The 22068-nt window shown below is 34.6% G+C and overlaps 1 protein-coding gene across 1 annotated transcript in view; it reads right to left on the reverse strand.

The window, feature by feature from the left end:
- Window positions 1-22068, reverse strand: part of ZC3H12B (zinc finger CCCH-type containing 12B) — a 661885-nt gene that overhangs the window by 221963 nt on the left and 417854 nt on the right. The gene's annotated exons all lie outside the window — the stretch shown is intronic.

The raw sequence follows: 22068 nt of genomic DNA on the forward strand, positions 1-22068 counted from the left end.
TAAACCATACTCTGAAAAGATACATTCACCCCAATGTTCACTGCAGCATTATTTATGATATCCAATACAGGGAAGTAACCTTGATGTTCATCAACAGATGAATGGATAAAGAAGATGTGGTATGTATTTGTGTATATATATATATATATATATATATATATATATATATATATATATACACACACACACAATGAAATATTACTCACCCTTAAGAAGAAAGAATGAAATAATGCCATTTGCAGCAACATGGATGGACCTAGAGATCATCATACTAACTGAAGTAAGCCAGACAGAGAAAGAAAAATATCATACGATATTGCTTATATGTGGAATCCCCCCCCCCAAGAAAAGATACAAATGAACTTATTTACAAAAGAGAGACTCATGGACTTAGAAAACAAACTCATGGTTACCAAAGGGGAAAGGGGAGTGGGGGGAGGGATAAAGTAGGAGGTTGGGATTAACATGTACTGATCACTATATGTAAAATAGATAACCAACAAGGACCTACTGCATAGCACAGGGAACTATGCTCAATATTTTGTAAAAACCTATAATGGAAGAGAATCTGAAGAAGTGTGTACATATATATATATATATATATATATACACATACACACACACACACATATATGTGTGTGTGTATACATGTATATAAATACATATGTATACATATACCTGAATCATTGTGCTGTATACCTGAAACTAACATATTGTAAATAAACTATACTTCAATAAAAAGTAATTAATAAACATTTTTAAGAAAGAAAAAAAGAAATGTCTTGAATAAATAAAATCAGAAATGAAAAAGAAGATGTTACCACTGATATCACAGATAAAGATAGAACCTAAGGGACAATTATATTCTAACAAATTGGACAAATAAAAAATGAATAAATTCCTAGAAATGTACAACCTACAAAAATTGAATCATAAATAAAATTTGAACAAACTAAGAACTAGTAAGAAAATTGGATTAGTTGTTGAAACACCTACTGCCCCCCAGCAAATCTGGGAACGAATGGCTTCAATGATGAATTCTACCAAACATTTATAGGTGAATTAACACCAGTACTTCTAAAACTATCTAAAAACTTGAAGAGGCAGGAACATTTCTACACTCTTTGTAGAAGACCAGCATTACCTTGGTACCAAAAAACAGAAAAAGACACTAAAAAGTAGGAAATTACAGGCCAAATCTCTGATGAAAAATGATTCAAAAATCCTCAACAAAATATTAGGAAAATGAATTTAACAATACATAAAAGAATCATACATCATAATCAAGTGGAATTTATTCCAGGGATGCAGGCATGGTTCAATATCAACAAATCAAGCAAATTGATACAACATATTAACAAAACGAAGGATAAAAATCACTTGATCATCTCTATACATGCCGAAAAAGCATTTGACAAAATTCAATATACATTCCTGATAAAAGCTCTCAACAAAGTTGATAGAGTGTGAAACATACCTCAACATAATAAAGGTCATTTATGACAAACGCACAGCTAACATCATGCTCAGTGGTCAAAAACTGAAAGCTTTTCCTCTAAGATCAATAAAAAGACAAAAAGGCCCATTTTTGCCACTTAACATAGTATTGGAAGCTATAGCAATCAGACAAGAAAAATAAATAAAAGCCATCTAAATTGGAAGGGAAGAAGTAAGACTGTCACTATTTGAAAGTGACGTGACACTATATATAGAAACCCTAAGGATTCCACTAAAAAAAAATTACAACTAAGAAATGAATTTATTAAAGTTGGAGGATGCAAGATTAATATACAGAAAGTTGTTGCATTACTATACACTAATAATAAGCTATCAGAAAGAAAAATTAGGAAAAGAATCCCATTTACAATTGATTTAAAAATAATAAAATACCTAGGAATAAATTTAACCAAGGAGATGAAAGACCAATATCTGTAAACTATAAGACATTGATGAAGGAAATTGAGGATGACAAAAACAAATGAAAATACATTCCATAATCCTGGACTGGAAGAATTAATATTGTTAAAATGTCCTTACTACTCAAAGCAATCTGCAGAATTATTGCAATCCTTATCAAAATACCCATGACATTTTTCACAGAGTACAAAAAATTTTTATCGAACAAGAAAAGACCCTGAACAATAAAAGCAGTCTTGAGAAAAAACAAAAACAAAAAACAAAGCTGGAGGTATCATGCTCCCAGACTTCAGAATACATTACAAAGCTACATTAATCTAAACGGTATGGTATTGGTGTAAAAACAGACACATAGATTAATGCAACAGAGTAGAGAGCCCAGAAATAAACCAACACACATATGGTCAATTAATCTATGACAAAGGAGGCAAAAATATACAATGTAGAAAAAACAGTCTCTTCAATAAGTGATGCTGCAAAAACTGAACAACTGCATGTAAAAGAATGAAATTAGAACATTTTCTTACACCAAATACAAAAATAAACTCAAAATGGATTAGAGACCTAAATAAGACAGAAAACCATAAAAGTCATAGATGAAAGCATAGGCAGTACTCTCTTTGACACAGATCTTAGCAATTTGTTGGACCTGTCTCCTCAGACAAGAGAATCAAAAGAAAAAATAGACAAATAGGACCCAATCAAACTCAACAGCTTTTGCACAGTTAAGGAAAACACCAACAAAACAAAAAGACAACCTATTGAATGGGAGAAGATATTTGCAAGCGATATTTCCAATAAGGAGTTAATATCCAAAATATATAAAGAACTCATATAGCTCAATATTTAAAAAAAAAACAAACAACCAAATTAAAAAATATGCTGAGGACATGGATAAGTATTTTTTTTCCAAATAAGACATACAGATGACCAACAAACACATGAAAAGATGCTCAAATAACTAATTATCAGAGAAATGCAAATCAATACCACAATAAGAGATCACCTCACACATTATCATTAAAATGTCCACAATTTACAAGTGTTGGTGAGAATATGGAGAAAAGGGACCCCTTGTGCCCTGCTAAAGGGAATGTAAATTGGTAAAACCACTATGGAAAACTGTATGGAGGTTTCTACAATATGAATGGACATGGAGGGTATTATGCTTAGTGAAACAAGTCTGACAGAGATACACAAGTACTTTATGTTTTCACTTATATGTGGAATAGAAAAAATGCAATGAATGAAAGAATATAATAAACCACAAACAGACTCACAGATTCAGAGACCAAACTAGTCATTACCAGAGAGTAGATGTATTAGGGGAGGGGAAAATTGGGTGAAGGGGATTAAGAGGTACAAATTACTAGGTATAAAATAAATGGCTTATAAGGATGTAATGCACAGTATAGGGAATATAGTCAACATTTTATAATAACTTTAAATGGAGTATATTCTATACATATAACAAATACTATGTTGTACACTTGAAACTAATATAATAATTGTAAATCAACTATACTACAATAAAAATAGAAATGCAAATTCAAAGTTACCAAAATAAATTTTTAACTTGAAAATTGATTGTGAATGGAAATTGTGTTAATTTCCCTTACATTTCAAATACCCACATTTTGGTGTTTATACCAGAATCTGCTGTTACTTAGTTTGGCTACATATTAAAAATCCTAATATCCTGATATTAATATCTATTTATTGTTCTTTTAGACCATAACATCCTATCTCTCACTACGAATATCCTCTGACTTTACAGAGACCTCCAGTTTCTTGGTGCATTTCTCCAAGTAGACCTGGTTTAGCCATGCATTTTAGAAACTTAAGACCTTTTCTCATGATGTATATTCTACCTAGAATGCCTTTTTGTGCCTATTCATCCTTTAAGTTCCAGCTAACAGGTACTTTCTCAATGAGACTTTCACTATCCTTATGAGGTACAGTTAACCATTCTTCTGTGATCCCAAAGCAGTTTTAAAATATTTCCCAATCACAACTTTAATCACAATGTCTTATATAGGTGTCTGTTGCCTCTGTTAATCTATGAATTGTTTAGCAATAATTGCTAATAATACCTCCATTTATAAAGTGATTATTATCTGCCAAACACTGTACAAAACAGCCTCATAGATATTTCATTTATATTTAGGTTGATAAAATTATTATGAGAAAGAGTCTTATGCCCATTCTAAATATGAGAGAATAAAAGCTTAGCAAAGTTAACAAACTTGCCCAAGGTCACACAGCTTACCATTCAAAAATGGTACTCTTAACCACTATGCAATACTTCATCAAATATGTGGACCATGTTTAAATGTATTCCTTATTTCTTATTTTATTATGTATGTTAACTGAATAAAAATAATGTATGTAATTAATAAATATAATAGACTCCCTAATGAGGGAAATGATCCTACTTAACTAGCATTGTGACCTTGCACAAGTTATTTCAACTTGTGCATCTTCAACTCTAAAAAGACAACCAATATTTATCTTACAGTGTTGTTGTGAGGATTAGAAAATATAATGTAAAAAATACCACCCAAACTAGCAAGTTTTCCTCTTCGTCCATTCTCTGCCTGTCATTGTAGTGGTATGGATATATATATATATATATATATATATATATATATATATATAATATAAAAACATCTTTATTGGAGTATAATTGCTTTACAATGTTGTGTTAGTTTCTGTTGTATCACAAAATGAATCATCTATATGTATAGATATATCCTGATATCCCCTCCCTCTTGCATCTCCCTCCCACCCTCTGTATCCCACCCTTCTAGGTGGTCATAAAGCATCGAGCTGATCTCCCTGTGCTATGCAGCTGCTTCCCACTATTTTTATAGCAGGGAGATAATAATAATTTTTTATCCCTGTTACTAATAAACATTCAAGTATTTACCCCCAAATCACTCAAATTGACTAAAATAATCAAATTTCAAACACTACACGGTCAAAAACTAGAGAATCACTGAGTCAGAACTAAGTCTTCCAGGGGCTGCTGCTGCCAGAGGTTACCTATTTATACTAGAACATGTCCTCAGAAGACAATATTACATTCCTTTCAGTTGGTTGCTGTTAAAAGGAATTTCCCCCTCAGCTTAGTCCGTTAATATAGGTGCTAACTCTGTGTAAATGTGGACAAATGAATGACTCAGAAGACTGAGATGGTCTCTCAGTTATCAGAAAACCCTGGGTTTCAGAACAATTAAGTAACTTGTTGATTATATTATAGGTTATACTTGGCAAAGAGATAATGGGATGGCCCTTCCTTGCAAATAAGTGCACTTCCAACCACAGAATTAATATGATTCTAAAAGGCGTTTTAAAAAAGCCTATAATAAAAGAGAATGGCAGCAGAAACAAATCCCACAAAATTTACTAAGGCTACTTGAACTCTTCAAAGACTTGACCAAGAGAGCAAAAAGTTGGGGTATAATAAATTATATTTAGGGTATCAAACCTAAGACATATGCTAACTCTCTGTACCTTTGGGCACTTTTTTCTTTAGATGAATGATTTCTACATGTTATTTCAAACCATCTTCACAGGTTTTGATATATCTGGTAACTAACTGTATTATAATTTACTTTTCTTTAAAATGACTCACCTTTTTACTTAGCTTTTTCTTAAAGCAATACTTTAATGAAATTATGGGTTTGATAGTAGAAATTATGGTAGTTAACTTTTTTCTAATAAATATTAAATACGTAACTATTAAAATTAAAAATATCCATCTAATCACCTCAAATCAACTTGGGTGGAATGGATGTATGTCACACTCCGGGAAACATTGTCTTAGATTAAGTGAGATCACTAAAAATCTACATAATTGGCCAATTAACTCAACCTCTTACAGAATCGTCTTTTGAAAATGTTCACTAATGTTATGAATTTTATTTTACATGCTCTATTTTAAGTATTTGAAATCAGTTTTATAAAGGAAAATGATGAAACGTAGAAGGAGAAAATAATATTTATTGAATGTTTATTATATAGCAAGTATTGTTATGGGGCTTTACATTACTAATCTCATTTACTGCCTACAAATAATTGTAAAGAATATAGTATTTTATTAATTTTATAGATGATAAATTTGAGATTCAGGTAATTTTCTAACTTGCTCAAGGTAAAATAGTTAATAAGTGGCACAGTTATAAATTGAGCCCAGTCTCTGATTTCAACCTTATATTCTTTCTAGTATAACATACTAACCTCTATCAAAAGAGATAAGACGTCAATTATTTAACTAAAAAAAGAAGAAAATAATTTTATATTCATGTTGGAGACAAATTGGTTACAATAAATACTTTAGTTTCTTCCCTTAAAAACTCTAATTTCTTAATCAATTTACTAATTTACTGCTCTACGTGTATACCTGGTTTCTTATATGATCAAAAAAGAGAACAAGTTAAGGGCAAAGCAAATATCTTTCAGATGCTACTTAAATGTGTTTTCTCATGTAGTTTCAAGGTATAATGAAATAATATTATTTCTCACTACATTCTTTTTTTTTATTATTATTCTTGAGGAAACTTACCATGTAAAGTTATATAACTAACATATCCACAATACTTTTCTAAGCTCTCCTCCAAAACACATATAACTAATTCTACAGGGTATTTTGTTACATATAAAAATCACTGTATAATAATGAGAAAAAAACAATAAAGCTTAGTACTATCTCTAATTAGAGCTATGTCAATGGCCAATTTAAAAAATTGACTAGTATTAAATTGGGAGGCTATATGATGATACGACAAACTATAATCCATATAAGTGCTGATTCAAGAAGCGGCTTGGCAGAATTCCCTATTCAGGTCTACTGGTTTCTTGCTGTTTGACCTTGAAGCAGTCCCTTAAGTTTTCTCTGCTTTGGTTTCTTCATCTGCAAAAAGGGGATAATAATAGTACTTGCATCATAGGGTTGATGTGAGAATTAAATTAGCTTATACATATAAAGTGCTTAGAACAGTGCCTGGCCCACAGTAAGAGCTACAGAAATGTTGGCTATTTTCATTATAGTAAATTAAATACAACCTCATTGCATGCAGGCTAAATCAAGACTCTCAAAAATATCTCAATTCCAAACCTTCATGAAATCTGACATTTTTCTATATTTGGCTAAAATGAAGAAAAGCAGAAGAAACACTCTTCAGTACTGGTAGCACGATGTTTTGTTTATTTTGTTTTAAAAATATTAACATCTAATTATTTGGATTAAAACCTGGCAAGGTAAGAAAGTTTAGCCTTTTATATAATTTAAGGAATTAAATCTAGATAAAAGAAAATAGTATAACTCCTCTGCTTCTTCCGGCTTATAAATGATTGTATGAGTAGCTAAGCTGCCTGATTTTCCAAAGATACACATGATATGTGAAATTCAACGTTATTATTTTCCAGCTTCAGTAATTCTATCATTGTTCTCCACAGAGGTAAATGTGTTTATTCTAGACACTAGTGATCACAAAGCGAGTTCTGCAGTGTATTTATTGGCATTATGCAGATACGTATAATGAGAGTAAAGAGAGATTCATTCACTCATTCATTTAGGATTGGAATTAATTGAAAGTAAAATTTAAACTATAATGACCTGTTAGAATGGCTTTCATTAAGAACATGAGATAACAAGCGTTTATTTTTGTATTTGGTGTAAGAAAATGTTCTAATTTCATTCTTTTACATGCAGTTGTTCAGTTTTTGCAGCATCACTTATCGAAGAGACTGTTTTTTCTACATTGTATATTTTTGCCTCCTTTGTCATAGATTAATTGACCATATGTGTGTTGGTTTATTTCTGGGCTCTCTACTCTGTTGCATTAATCTGTGTGTCTGTTTTTACACCAATACCATACCGTTTAGATTAATGTAGCTTTGTAATGTATTCTGAAGTCTGGGAGCATGATACCTCCAGCTTTGTGTTTTGTTTTATGCCCCCTGGACTGTCAAAAATATGAATCAAGTAATATAAGCACTGATGAAGATGGGGGAAATGGGAACCCTCATGCAGCACTTGTGCAGTGTAATTAATACAACCGTCTTGGAAAATAATTTGTCAGTCCTTAGTGAAAACAAATATGGATATCTCACCTAACAAATCCACTCCTGGATATATGCTCCAGGAAATATCTTGAATGTGTTCAAATATAGTCATTTTTGCTGCAGTATTGTGTATAACAGCAAAGACTTGGAAAAAACTAAAAAGTCAATTCGTAGGAGAGTGAGTAAATAAAATATGGTACATGTAAAGGACAGAAGAGCAAACTAGATTTACATAAATCAACATAGAGAGATTTTAAAATACAATGTTAACAGAGAAAAGAAATTCTGTCTGTAAACAACAGGGTAATCAATATTTACAGCCATCAGGGGAAATTTCCCCCCAAATTACTGAGGAATAATTGACAAATGTAATTGGATATATTTGAAGTGTATCATGTGATAATTTGATATACATATACATTGTGGAATGATAACCAAAATCAAGATAATTAACAAATTCATCATCTCACATTCTCTTTTTTGTGTGGTAAGAATGCATAAGATCTACTATCAGCAACTCTCATGTTTACAGTATCATATTATTAACTATAGTCACCATGCTGTATTCTAGACCCTTAGAACTTCTTATAACTGAAAGTTTGTACTCTTTGACTGACATCACTCTATTTCTCCCTCCCCCCAGACACTGGCAACCACCATTTTATTCTCTATTTCTATAAAATTAGTTTTTCTTTTAAGAGTCACATATAAGTAGTAGCATACAGTATTTATCTTTCTCTTAGTAAATTATCTCACTTATCATAATTCCCTCAAGGTGCATCCATTTTGTCAAAAATGGCAAGGTTTTTTTCCTTCTCATGGCTGAATACTATTTCATTGTGTATATATATACACACCACATTTTCTTTATCCATTTATCTGTCAGAGGAAATTTAGGTTGTTTTCATATCTTGGTTATTGGGAATAATACTGCAATGAACATGGGTGTGTAGATATATTTTTGAGATACAGATTTCATTTCCTTTGAATATACACCCAAAAGTGGGATAACTGGGTCATATGGAAGTTTTTTGAGTTACCACCAGACTGTTTTCCATAATGCTACTACCAATTTACAGGTCCAATAAGCGTGTATAAGGGTTCCCTTTTCTCCACATCCTCATCAACATCTGTTATCGCTTGTCTTTTTTATAATAGCCATCCTAATAGGTGTGAGGTGATATCATTGTGGTTCTGATTTAATTTCCCTGATCATTTGTGACGTTGAGCACGTTTTTATATACCTTTTAGCCATCTGAACATCTTCTTTGGAGAAATGTCTATTCAGGTCCTTTGCCCACCTTTAAACTAGATCATTTGCTTTTTGGTTATTGAGTTGTATGAGTTATTTATATATTTTGTATATTGATCCCTTATCAGATATGGCTTTCAAAATTTTCTCCCATTTTGTGGGTTGCCCTTTCAATTTATTAATTTCTTCCTTTGCTGTGCTTTTACTGTCTTATCCAAGAAATCATTACCAAGACCAATGTCAAGGATCTCTTTACTGATGTTTGCTTCAGGGAGTTTTATGGTTTCAGGTCTTACATTAAATCTTTGATTCATTTCAAGTTAATTTTTATGAGTGGGGTAGATGAGGGTCCAGTTTTATTCTTCTGCATGTGGATATCCAATTTTCCCTGTGTCATTTACCAAAGAGACTATCCATTTCCATTTTATGTTCTTGGCACACTTATAAAATTAGTTGACTGTATATATGTGGGTTTATATCTGATGTTTTTATTCTGACCCACTGGCCTAAGTGCCTGGTTTTATGCCAGTACGATTACGTTTTGATTACTAGCTTCATCATATAGCTTGAAATCAGAAAGTGTTATGTATACAGCTTTGCTTTTCTATCTGAGGATTGTATTGGCTATTCAGTGTCTTCTGGTTCCACAAAATTTTAGGATAGTTTTTATATGTCTGAGAGAAATGTCATTGGAATTTTGAGAGGAATTGCACTGAATCTGTAGATAATTTTAGGCAGTATGAACATATTTACTATATTAATTCATCTAATCAAAGAACACAAATATCTTTCCACTTATGCATGTCTCCTTTAATTTCTTTCATCAATGTCTTATAGTTTTTAGTGTACAGGTTTTTCATCTCCTTGGTTAAATTTATTTCTAAGTGTTTTATTGTTTTTGATGCTATTATAAGTGGGATTGAATTCTTAATTTCTCTTTCAGATAGTTCATTGTTAGTGTATATAAACACAACTGATTTTTGTATACTGATTTTGTATCCTACAATTTTACTAAATTAATTTATTCATTCTAACAGTTTTTTTGGTGGAGCCTTGGGATTTTCTATGTATAATATCATATCATCCTCAAACAGAGATAATTTTACTTCTTCCTTTCTAATTTGGATGCCTTTCAATTCTTTCTCTTGCCCAATGGCTATGGCTTAGAACTTCCAGCACTATGTTGAATAGATATAGCAATCTTAGAGCAAAGGCTTTTAACTTTTCACTGCTGTGTATGATGCTAGCTGTAGTCTTGTCATATATGACCTTTATTATGTTGCAGTACATTTCTTCTATACATAATTTGTTGAGATTTTTTATTATGAAAAGATGTTGAATTTTTAAAAATATCTTTATTGGAGTATAATTGCTTTACAATGGTGTGTTAGTTTCTTCTTTATAACAAAGTGAATCAGCTAAAGATGCTGAAATTTGTCAAATGTTTTTTCTACCTATATTGAAATGATTATGAGATTTTATTGTTCATTCTGTTACTGTAGTATATTACATTTATTGATTTGCATGTTGAACCATCCTTGCATCCCAGAGATGAACTCTCACTTGATCATGGTGCATGATCCATTTACTGCACTCCTGAGTTTGGCTTGCAATTATTTTTGATTATGTGCATCTATTTTCATCAAGGGTATTGTTCTGTAATTTTTTTTCTTATAGTGTCTGGCTTCAGTATCAGGTTAATGCTGGCCTCATAAAATGAATTTTGAAATGTTCCTTCCTCTTAAATATTTTGGAAGTTTTAGAAGGATTGGTATTAATTCTTCTTTAACTATTCAGTAGAATTCACCTGTGCAGCCAGGGACCTGAACCACAGGAGTCTTGCCCTAGGGGCTTGTCTTATCCACCATTTGACTAACTATTATCAGGTTCAACTTAACAAAAATATAAAATACAGCCTTACTTGGACAGACTGTAAGTTGAAAGTTAAGATTTTCCTAGATGATAGAAAGGGGATTTTGTTTTTTTTACACAATCACACACACCACCACTCTTAGTGGCTGGTGACTGTTTTCAGATACATATCACCCTTTTAGAGAAAGGGAGCTGGGACCTAAATAGATCCTGGAACTATGATGATGCCCGTTCCAGGGGAATGCACACAAGGATTAATCATTGGCCATAGAATCAATAGAGAAGCCTGAAGCCTTCAAGAAGGTCGCTTATCCTGGGTACCACAGAGAAAAGATGGGGATGCCTGTAGTCAGTCCTGATGGGAAATGCTCCTCCTTTAGGCAGGAGCTTGGTTCCCCTTGAAGGATCATGGATAAATTTCTTTACTCCCAGGGACATACCCTTTGGGTACATTCAGTCACCAAGGCCACTTTCTCTTATGATATACTCTGGGCCCAGTTTAGGCTTTTGCCCACCCCATGCCCCCTGGGGACCTCTACCATCAAGGATTACATTTCAGAAATAGTTAAACTTTAAAGGCACCAAAACCCAGTGAGCTCATTAAGAACAGTACTTAGTTAATTTGGGACAAGACCAGACAGATGAATTCCTTCTCTGATCAGATGAGCTTCATCTAGTATTAGCTTGTAAAACTTTTTAGAAAATGCATTAACATAGACTCTTCCACCCCAAGAACTGTTCCCTACTGGGACAACATTTTTATCAGCTAGTCTGCCCCTGATATTATGTGAAAGCCCCAAAAGTTAGAGTTGGGCCCTCAGGTTCAAATCCTCATTTTCCAGATGTGGCCTATGGGATATTCAATTACCGTGACAGATAGAGGAAACACTAAGGGACTGGCATGAAGGGGAATAAATAAAGAAACAGACCTAACTGATAGCTTTTGCCATCAGCAGTGCCTTGCAACCTCAGTGACCATCTTGGAGATGAAGAAGAGATGTGACACCAGGTCAGTGAAACCCCAAAAAGGGTCTATTTCAAATGTGGTAAGCCAGGTCACTGGACCCATTCCTGCCAAGGGCAAAAGGCAAACCCACCTGACCCATGTACAAACTGCAGAAAATCAGGCCACTGATGAGATCAGAAAAAAGGGTCTCAAAACTCCAAATGGTGGCTGCAGATGACTGACAGGGTCCAGGGTCCTTTGGTCTCACAGAAAAACCCACTATCTCAGCAGAAGAGCCCTGGCTGATCCTTGATGTGTCAAGTAAGAAGGTCGATTTTTAAAATCAATATGAGAGCCACTTACTCTGTTCTAAACAATTACACTGGACTCTAAAGTGCTAAAAAATGCCTGGTGATTGCACATGGATGGAAATCCCCAAAATCAGTATTTCACCAAGCCACTTAATTGCCAATTTGAGCAATATTTGGTCTCACATGCTTTCTCGGTAGGTCCTGAATGTCCCACTCTTTTAATTGGACAAGACCTTATAAAAGCCTTGGGGGACATTTCAGTGGCTAGGAACAGACTTTAATTTTTGATTGCTCTGGTTGAAACTGAGGGCATACCCAATATTCACCTAATGTCCTAACATCCATAAATTTTCAAGTCTGAGATGGAGAGATCCTAGGAAGGGTCTCCCCAGGCTAAGCTGATTATTACTAGGTGCGGGTTACTAGTCTTTTGTCAGTCGCTCACAATAATCCCACTCTGCCTGTTATCGAACACAATGGGGCCAAACAAGTATTTTGGGGACACCAAGAATAAATGCCAACTATTAGCCAAGTGGGGAACCTGTTTAGAATTAAATTTATCCTTCCCCCTGAGTTTTACAGGACACTGAGTACCTCTGATGAATAGAAGGGTCCAGGCACGTGAGTGAACCCCCTCCAAACCTGAAGTTCTTATTCAAGAAGGACAAAGAAACTTCACAAATCCAAGGCTAAGTACGCATAGCCTCTATTTTCCTTCTGCTTCCTGTTACTCCAGTCCACCCATAAACTAACTAATATGCTTTGGTGGATTTGGATTCTTATTATCCTCCTCGTGTTCCTTTTTGCCCTTGTAATCTTTTGTGAGTGTTGCCTTGGTTCAGCACCTTTACCTGAGAGGGCTCTACTCTGTCCATGCTGGGTTTCAAAGGGCCTATTTATTTTTAGCTCACTGCTGCCATTATGAAATAATTATTTACACTAACCTTTCTCTCACTCCTTTGGGTGTCTGCATTAGGGGAATGGGAATGTAATACACTAGTAAACCTCTTGAGAATTACTCATGGTTTAATTCCTTGGGTCTCACTTTTAGGAAAGGTCTGCTTACTCTGACAATGCCCAAAGCTTCAAAGGCCGGCTTCTCTCTCTCTCTCTGGAATGCTCTTCCATTAATGGCTTTAAGTATAGAAGTTTTATTTAAAATCGTAGATTCCCAAGCTACATGGCAATTCCACTGCTATGAAGAACTCTTAGATGCACAAGAAAGGGGGATACCTCCAAGCACCAAAGGTAGACTCATTATTGGTCATGTGCTATATCAAAAAGATGTATAAAAAAAGAAAAGGTATTCCTCCACCTGGCAAATGGGGATGAATGTGTAGGGTCCAGGACTCTCTCTCTTTGGAGATGTCCAAGGTCTAGGAAGGTCACTGGGGGGGACACCTCCAGGGCCTAGGAAGTTGGTAAGTGGTAGAAAGAGGTGAGCCAACTCCATATATGCTGCAATCAAAGGGGTATTACCAAACATAACCTAGTTTCTACCCCTGCTTGGACCTCTGGTTGGAATAATACTTTTGCTGATTATTGGCCCCTTTATTTTCAACTTACTTTTTAAGTTTATTTCCTCCAGTTTGCAACAATTCCACATAAACACGATGGCTATGCAGGGACTCCAGCCATTGCCTACTGCTGAGGTCTCTATGGGACCCCTTGACTAGATAGGGAGATATTTTCATTCCCAGGGTCATGTAAGGACGACTGCCCCTGGCCAACTTTAAGAAGTTACAGAAGAATGAGACCTTCGGTCCTCAACATCCCCAAGAGATTTTGGGAACAAAGTTTTTCAGGGGGAAATTGAGGCAGGAAAGACAGAGCTGGACCCAAGGACAGCCTCCTCATATATAGACATTAGGCAAAAGGCAAAGCCACCTCCTTGTTTTGTATTTAATGAGACCATGAACCATGGAAGAATGGTGTCGGCAACAATAACATACATCAGACTTTAATAAAACTTTGTGACACCTGAATAGGGAACCCTGACCATAAAACCCACAGAGCATGGCCGAGCATGCGCAATAAAAATGTACAGGCTGCCAGTGACCACTATACAACTTCTACACCTGGCGCTTGACTAGTAAGAGAAAATCTAAGGTAAAATGGCTCTCAGAGCACATGTGTCGTGGCTTCAGAAACCTGATGTGCAAGAGTGAAAGCTGATGTAACCAGCTTCACTCAAGATCCCACCCTGATCTTCCCAACAATGAATATCCTGTCCCTAAGCAAAGAAACCTCCATCCATTCAAGGAATTAAAAGGAGGGTCAGAAAATCCCTTGGTGGGCTCCTCACTCAGAAGGACGCCCACATTCTTCTCCAAGTGTGTACTTTCACGTCTCAACAAACTGCTCCTTTGTTTCTCTCTGCACTTCATCCTCTGTGTTTATTTTCTTTTCTTTGTGTTCCATGGCCAAATTCATTTGGACAGGTAGAGCAAGAACCTGGACCCTTAATTTAGCCTGTCTGGCATCAATTTCATCTGCTCTTGGGCTTTCATTTGTTGGGGAGATTTTTTTTAAAGAATTGTTAAAAAATATATTTATTGGGGCTTCCCTGGTGGCGCAGTGGTTGAGAGTCTGCCTGCGATGCAGGGGTCACGAGTTCTTGCCCCAGTCTGGGAAGACCTCACATGCCGTGGAGTGGCTGGGCCTGTGAGCCATGGCTGCTGAGCCTGTGCGTCTGGAGCCTGTGCTCCACAATGGAAGAGGCCACAACAGTGAGAGGCTCACGTGCCGCAAAAAAAAAAAAAAAAAAAAACCAACAACAACAACAAAAAATATATGTATATATTTATTTATTTATTTATTTTTGGCTGTATTAGGACTTCATTGCTGTTCTTGGGTTTTCTCTAGTTGTGGTGATCAGGGGCTACTCTTGGTTGTGGTGTGCGGGCTTCTCATTGTTGTGGCTTCTCATTGTGGAGCATGGGTTCTAGGTGCACAGGCTTCAGTAGTTGTGGCAAATGGGCTCAGTAGTTGTGGTTCACAGTCTCTAGAGCATAGGCTCAGTAGTTGTGGTGCACAGGCCTAGCTGCTCTGCGGCATGTGGGATCTTCCCAGACCAGGGCTCAAACCCGTGTCCCATGCATTGGAAGGCAGATTCTTAATTTCTGCACCACCAGGGAAGCCCTGCTGGGGAGATTTTGATTACTGATTTAATCTCCTTGCTTGTTATTTGTCTGTTCAGATTTCCTATTATTCATGATTCAGTCTTAGTTAGTTTTATGTTTCTAGAAATTTTAAAATTTCTTCTAAATTTTCTAATTTGTTGGCATATAATTGTTCATACTTGTCTCTTATGATCCTTTGTATTTCTGTGGTACCAGTTGTAATCTTTCTTTTTTTGCTATAATTTTATTAATTTGTATTATCTCTTTTTTTCTTAGTCTAAGTAAGTGTACATTTATTTTGTTTCTTTTAAAAAGACCAACTCTTATTTTTGTTCATTATTTCTATGGTTTTTCAGTTATAACAGTCTATTTTAAGCTTATAACAAGTTAACTTCAATTACATATAAAAGTTCTACATATTTACTTGACCCTCCCATTTAATTTTGTTAGTATTCCAATTTACATCCTTCTATATTGTGTATGCATTAAAAAATATTGTAGCTATAGTTATTTTAAAAACACCTTTTTTCTATTACCCTATATGCTAGAATTCAAAGTGGTTTACACATCATTTCTGTATTAAAAGCATTTTGCCTTTGACTATATATTTACCTTTACCAGTGAACTATACACTTTCATATGTTTTCGCATTACTATTAGTGTCTTTTCATTTCAGCTTGAAGAACTGCTTTCAGGAATTACTGTAAGGTAGGTCTAGTAGTGATAAATTACCTCAGGTCTTGTTTGTTTGGGAAAGGTTTTATCTCTCCAGTTCTGAAAGATAAATTTTCTGGGTAAAATATTCTTGGTTGGAAGATATTTCTTTGAGCACTTTATGTATATCATCCTAATTTCTCCCGACCTGTAAGGTTTTTCTTGTGAAATCAGCTGACAGCCTTATCAGCGTTCACTTTTATGTGATGAATCATTTCTCTTCTATTTCAAAATTATCTCTTTGTATTTGATATCTGAAAAGTTGATTATAACGTGTCTACATGAAGAGCTCATTAAGTCTAATGAGATATATGACACTCGTGTACCTGTATAGCCATATGTATCCCCACTTTGGGGATGTTTTTAATTATTATTTCTTTAAATAACCCTTTTCTCTCTTTCTCACACTCTTCTCCTGCTAGGACTCCCATAACGTGAATAATATTTCATTTTATGAGGCCCAATATTTCAAGTAAGCTTTCTTCATTACAAATGGCACTTTTCAAGAACTAGAACAAAAAAATTTTTAAATTTGTATAAAGACACAAAAGACCCCTGATAGCCAAAGCAATCCTGAGAAAAAAAATAGAGTAGGAGGAGACAGCAGAAGCAAGAAGAACTACAATCCTGCAGCCTGTGGAACAAAAACCACATTCACAGAAAGATAGACAAGATGAAAAGGCAGAGGGCTATGTACAAAATGAAGGAACAAGATAAAACCCTAGAAAAACAAGTAAATGATGGAGATAGGCAACCTTCCAGAAAAATAATTCAGAATAATGATAGTGAATATGATCCAGGACCTTGGAAAAAGAATGAAGGCAAAGATTGAGAAGATGCAAGAAATGTTTAACAAAGACCTAGAAGAAATAAAGAAGAAACAAAGAGAGATGAACAATACAATAACTGAAAACAACACTAGAAGGAATCAATAGCAGAATAACTGAGGCAGAAGAACGGATAAGTGACCTGGAAGACAGAAGGGTGGAATTCACTGCTGCAGAACAGAATAAAGAAAAAAGAATAAAAAAAAAAAATGAAGACAGCCTAAGAGACTTCTGGGACAACAATTAAACTCAACAACATCCACATTATAGGGGTCCAAGAAGGAGAAGAGAAAGAGAAAGGACCAGAGAAAATATTTGAAGAGATTATAGTTGAAAACTTCCCTAACATGGGAAAGGAAATAGCCACCAAAGTCCAGGAAATGCAGCAAGTGCCATACAGGATAAACCCAAGGAGAAACACACTGAGACACAAAGTAAATAAATTGGCAAAAATTAAAGACAAAGAAAAATTATTGAAAACAGCAAGGGAAAAATGACAAATAATATACAAGGAAACTCCCATAAGGTTAACAGCTGATTTCTTAGCAGAAACTCTACAAGCCAGAAGGGAGTGGCATGATATACTTAAAGCGATGAAAGGGAAAAACCTACAACCAAGATTACTCTACCCAGCAAGGATCTCATTCAGATTAGATGGAGAAATCAAAAGCTTTACAGACAAGCAAAAACTAAGAGAATTCAGCACCACAACACCAGCTCTACAACAAATGCTAAAAGAACTTCTCTAAGTGGGAAACACAAGAGAAAAAAAGGACCTAAAAAAAAAACCAAACCCAAAACAATTAAGAAAATGGTCATAGGAATATACATATTGACAATTACCTTAAAAGTGAATGGATTAAATGCTCCAAACAAAAAAAAACAGGCTTGCTAAATGGACACAAAAACAAGATCCATATATATGCTGTCTACAAGAGACCCACTTCAGACCTAGGGACACATACAGACTGAAAGCAAGGGGATGGGAAAATATATTACATACAAATGGAAATCAAAAGAAAGCTAGAGTAGCAATATTCATATCAGATAAAATAGACTTTAAAATAAAGGACGTTACAAGAGACAAGGAAGGACACTACATAATGTTCAAGGGATCAATCCAACAAGAAGATATAACAATTATATATATATATATATATATATACATACACCCAACATAGGTGCACCTCAATACATAAGGCAACTGCTAACAGCTATAAAAGAGGAAATTGACAGTAACACAATAATAGTGGGGGACTTTACCACCTCAATTACACCAATGGATGGATCATCCAAAATGAAAATAAATAAGGAAACAGAAGCCTTAGATGAAAAAATAGACCAGATAGATTTAATTGATATTTATAGGACATTCCATCCAAAAACAGCAGATTACACTTTCTTCTTAAGTGTGCACAGAACATTCTGCAGGATAGATCACATCTTGGGTCAAAAAGAAAGCCACAGTAAATTTAAGAAAATTGAAATCATATTAAGCATCATTTCTGACTACAACTCTATGAGACTAGAAATGAATTACAGGGAAAAAAACTGTAAAAAACACAAACACAATGAGGGTAAAAAATATGAACTAAATGACCAACAGATCACTGAAGAAATCAAAGAGGAAATCAAAAAATACCTAGAGGCAAATGACAATGAAAACACAATGATCCAAAACCTTTGGGATGCAGCAAAAGCAGTTACAAGAGGGAAATTTATAGCTATACAAACCTACCTCAAGAAACAAGAAAAATCTTGAATAAAATATCTAACCTTACACCTAAAGGAACTATAGAAAGAAGAAAAAACAAAACGCAAAGTTAGCAGAAGGAAAGAAATCATAAAATCACAGCAGAAATAAATGAAATAGAAACAAAGAAAACAATAGCAAACATCAATAAAACTAAAGGTTCGTTCTTTGAAAAGATAAACAAAATTGATAAACGATTAGCCAGACTCATCAAGGAAAAGAGGGAGAGTACTCAAATCAGTAAAGTTAGAAATAAAAATGGAGAAGTTACAACAGACACTGCAAATTTAAGAAAATTGAAATTGTATCAAGTATCTTTTGGGACCACAATGCTATGAGACTAGATACGAATTACAGGAAAATATCTGTAAAAAATACAAACACATGGAGGCTAAATAATACACTACTCCATAACGAAGGGATCAGTGAAGAAATCAAAGAGGAAATTTAAGAAAACCTAGAAACAAATGACAATGGAGAAACGACGACCTAAAATCTATGGGATGCAGAAAAATCAGTTCTAAGAGGGAACTTTATAGCAATAAACCTGAAGTAACAGGAAAGATCTCGAATAAACAACCTAACTTGCACCTAAAGAAATTAGAGAGAGAAGAACAAAAAAACCCCAAAGTTAGCAGAAGGAAAGAAATCATAAAAATCAGATCAGAAATAAATGAAAAAGAAATGATTGCAACGATCAATAAAACTAAAAGCTGGTTCTTTGAGAAGACAAACAAAATTGATAAACCATTAGCCAGACTCTTCAAAAAAAGGGTGAAGACTCAAATCAGTAGAATTAGAAATGAAAAAGGAAAAGTAACAATTGACACTGCAGAAATACAAAAGATGATGAGAGATTACTACAAGCATCTCTATGCCAAAAAAATAGACAACCTGGAAGAAATGGACAAATTCTGAGAAAAGCACAACCTGCCAAGACAGAATCAGGAAGAAATAGAAAATATGAACAGACCAATCAAAAGCACTGAAATTGAAACTGTGATTAAAATCATCCAACAAACAAAAGCCAAGGACCAAATGGCTTCACAGGCGAATTACATCAAACATTTAGAGAAGAGCTAACACCTATGCTTATCAAATTCTTCCAAAATATAGCAGAGGGAGGAACACTGCCAAATAGATTCTACAAGGCCACCATCACCTTGATATGAAAACCAGTCAAAGATGTCACAAAGAAAGAAAATTACAGGCCAATATCACTGATGATCTTGGATGCAAAAATCCTGAACAATATGCTAGCAAACAGAATCCAACAGCACATGAAAAGGATCATACACCATGACCAAGTGAGATTTATTCCAGGAATACAAGGATTCTTCAATATAGGCAAATAAATCAATGTGATAAACCATATTAACAAATTGAAGCACAAAAACCATATAATCATCTCAATAGATGCAGAGAAAGCTTTTGACAACATTCAACTCCAATTTATGATAAACACTCTGCAGAAAGTAGGAATAGAGGGAACTTTCCTCAACATAATAAAGGCCATATATGACAAAATCATAGCCAACATCATCCTCAATGGTGAAAAATTATTAGCATTTCCACTAACTTCAGAAACAAGACAAGGTTGCCCATTCTCATCACTCTTATTCAACATAGTTTTGGAAGTTTTAGCCACAGCAATCAGAGAAGAAAAGGATATAAAAGGAATCCAAAATGGAAAAGAAGAAGTAAAGCTGTCACTGTTTACAGATGACATGATACTATACATAGAGAATCCTAAAGATGCTACCAGAAAACTACTAGAGCTAATCCATGAATTTGGTAAAGTAGCAGGATACGAAATTAATGCACAGAAATCGCTGGCATACCTATACACTAATGATGAAAAATCTGAAAGTGACATCAAGAAAACACTCCCATTTACCATTGCAACAAAAAGAATAAAATATCTAGGAATAAACCTACCTTAGGAGACAAAAGACCTGTATGCAGAAAATTATAAGACACTGATGTAAGAAATTAAAGATGATACAAATAGATGGAGAGATATACCATGTTCCTGGATTGGAAGAATCAACATTGTGAAAATGACTCTACTACCCAAAGCAATCTACAGATTAAATGCAATCCCTATCAAATTACCACTGGCATTTTTCAAAGAACTAGAACGAAGAATTTCACAATTCGTATGGAAACACAAAAGACACTGAAGACCCAAAGCAATCTTAAGAATGAAAAACAGAGCTGGAGGAATCAGGCTCCCTGACTTCAGACTATACTACAAATCTACAGTAATCAAGACAGTATGGTACTGGCACAAAAACAGAAAGATAGATCTATGGAACAGGATAGAAAGCCCAGAGATAAACCCATGCACATATGGTCACCTTATCTTTGATAAAGGAGATAGGAATGTACTGTGGGGAAAGGACAGCCTCTTCAATAAGTGGTGCTGGGAAAACTGGACAAGTATATGTAAAAGTATGAGATTAGATCACTCCCTAACACCATATACAAAAATAAGCTCAACATGGAGTAAAGACCTAAATGTAAGGCCAGAAACTATCAATCTCTTAGAGGAAAACATAGGCAGAACACTCTATGACATAAATCACAGCAAGATCCTTTTTGACCCACCTCCTAGAGAAATGGAAATAAAAACAAAAATGAACATATGGAACCGAATGAAACTTCAAAGCTTTTGCACAGCAAAGGAAATGATAAACAAGTCCAAAAGACAACCCTCAGAATGGGAGAATAGATTTGCAAATAAAGCAACTGACAAAGGATTAATTTCCAAAATTTACAAGCAGCTCATGCAGCTCAATAACAAAAAAAAAAACAACCCAATCCAAAAAAGGGCAGAACACCTAAATAGACATTTCTCCAAAGTACGTATACAGACTGCCAACAAACACATGAAAGAATGCTCAACATCATTAATCATTAGAGAAATGCAAATCAAAGCTACAATGATATATCATTTCACACCAGTCAGAACGGTCATCATCAAAAAATCTAAAAACAATAAATGGTGGAGAGGGTGTGGAGAAAAGGTAACACTCTGGCACTGCTGGAGGAAATGTGAATTGGTATAGCTACTATGGAGAACACTATGGAGGTTCCTTAGAAAACTACAAATAGAACTACCATATGACCCAGCAATACCACTACTGGGCATATACCTTGAGAAAACCATAATTCAAAAAGAGTCATGTACCAAAATGTTCATTGCAGCTCTATTTACAATAGCCCAGAGATGGAAACAACCTAAGTGCCCATCATCGGATGAATGGATAAAGAAGATGTGGC

The sequence above is a fragment of the Pseudorca crassidens genome, chromosome X, assembly GCF_039906515.1.
Source record: "Pseudorca crassidens isolate mPseCra1 chromosome X, mPseCra1.hap1, whole genome shotgun sequence".
Lineage (NCBI taxonomy): Eukaryota > Metazoa > Chordata > Mammalia > Artiodactyla > Delphinidae > Pseudorca > Pseudorca crassidens.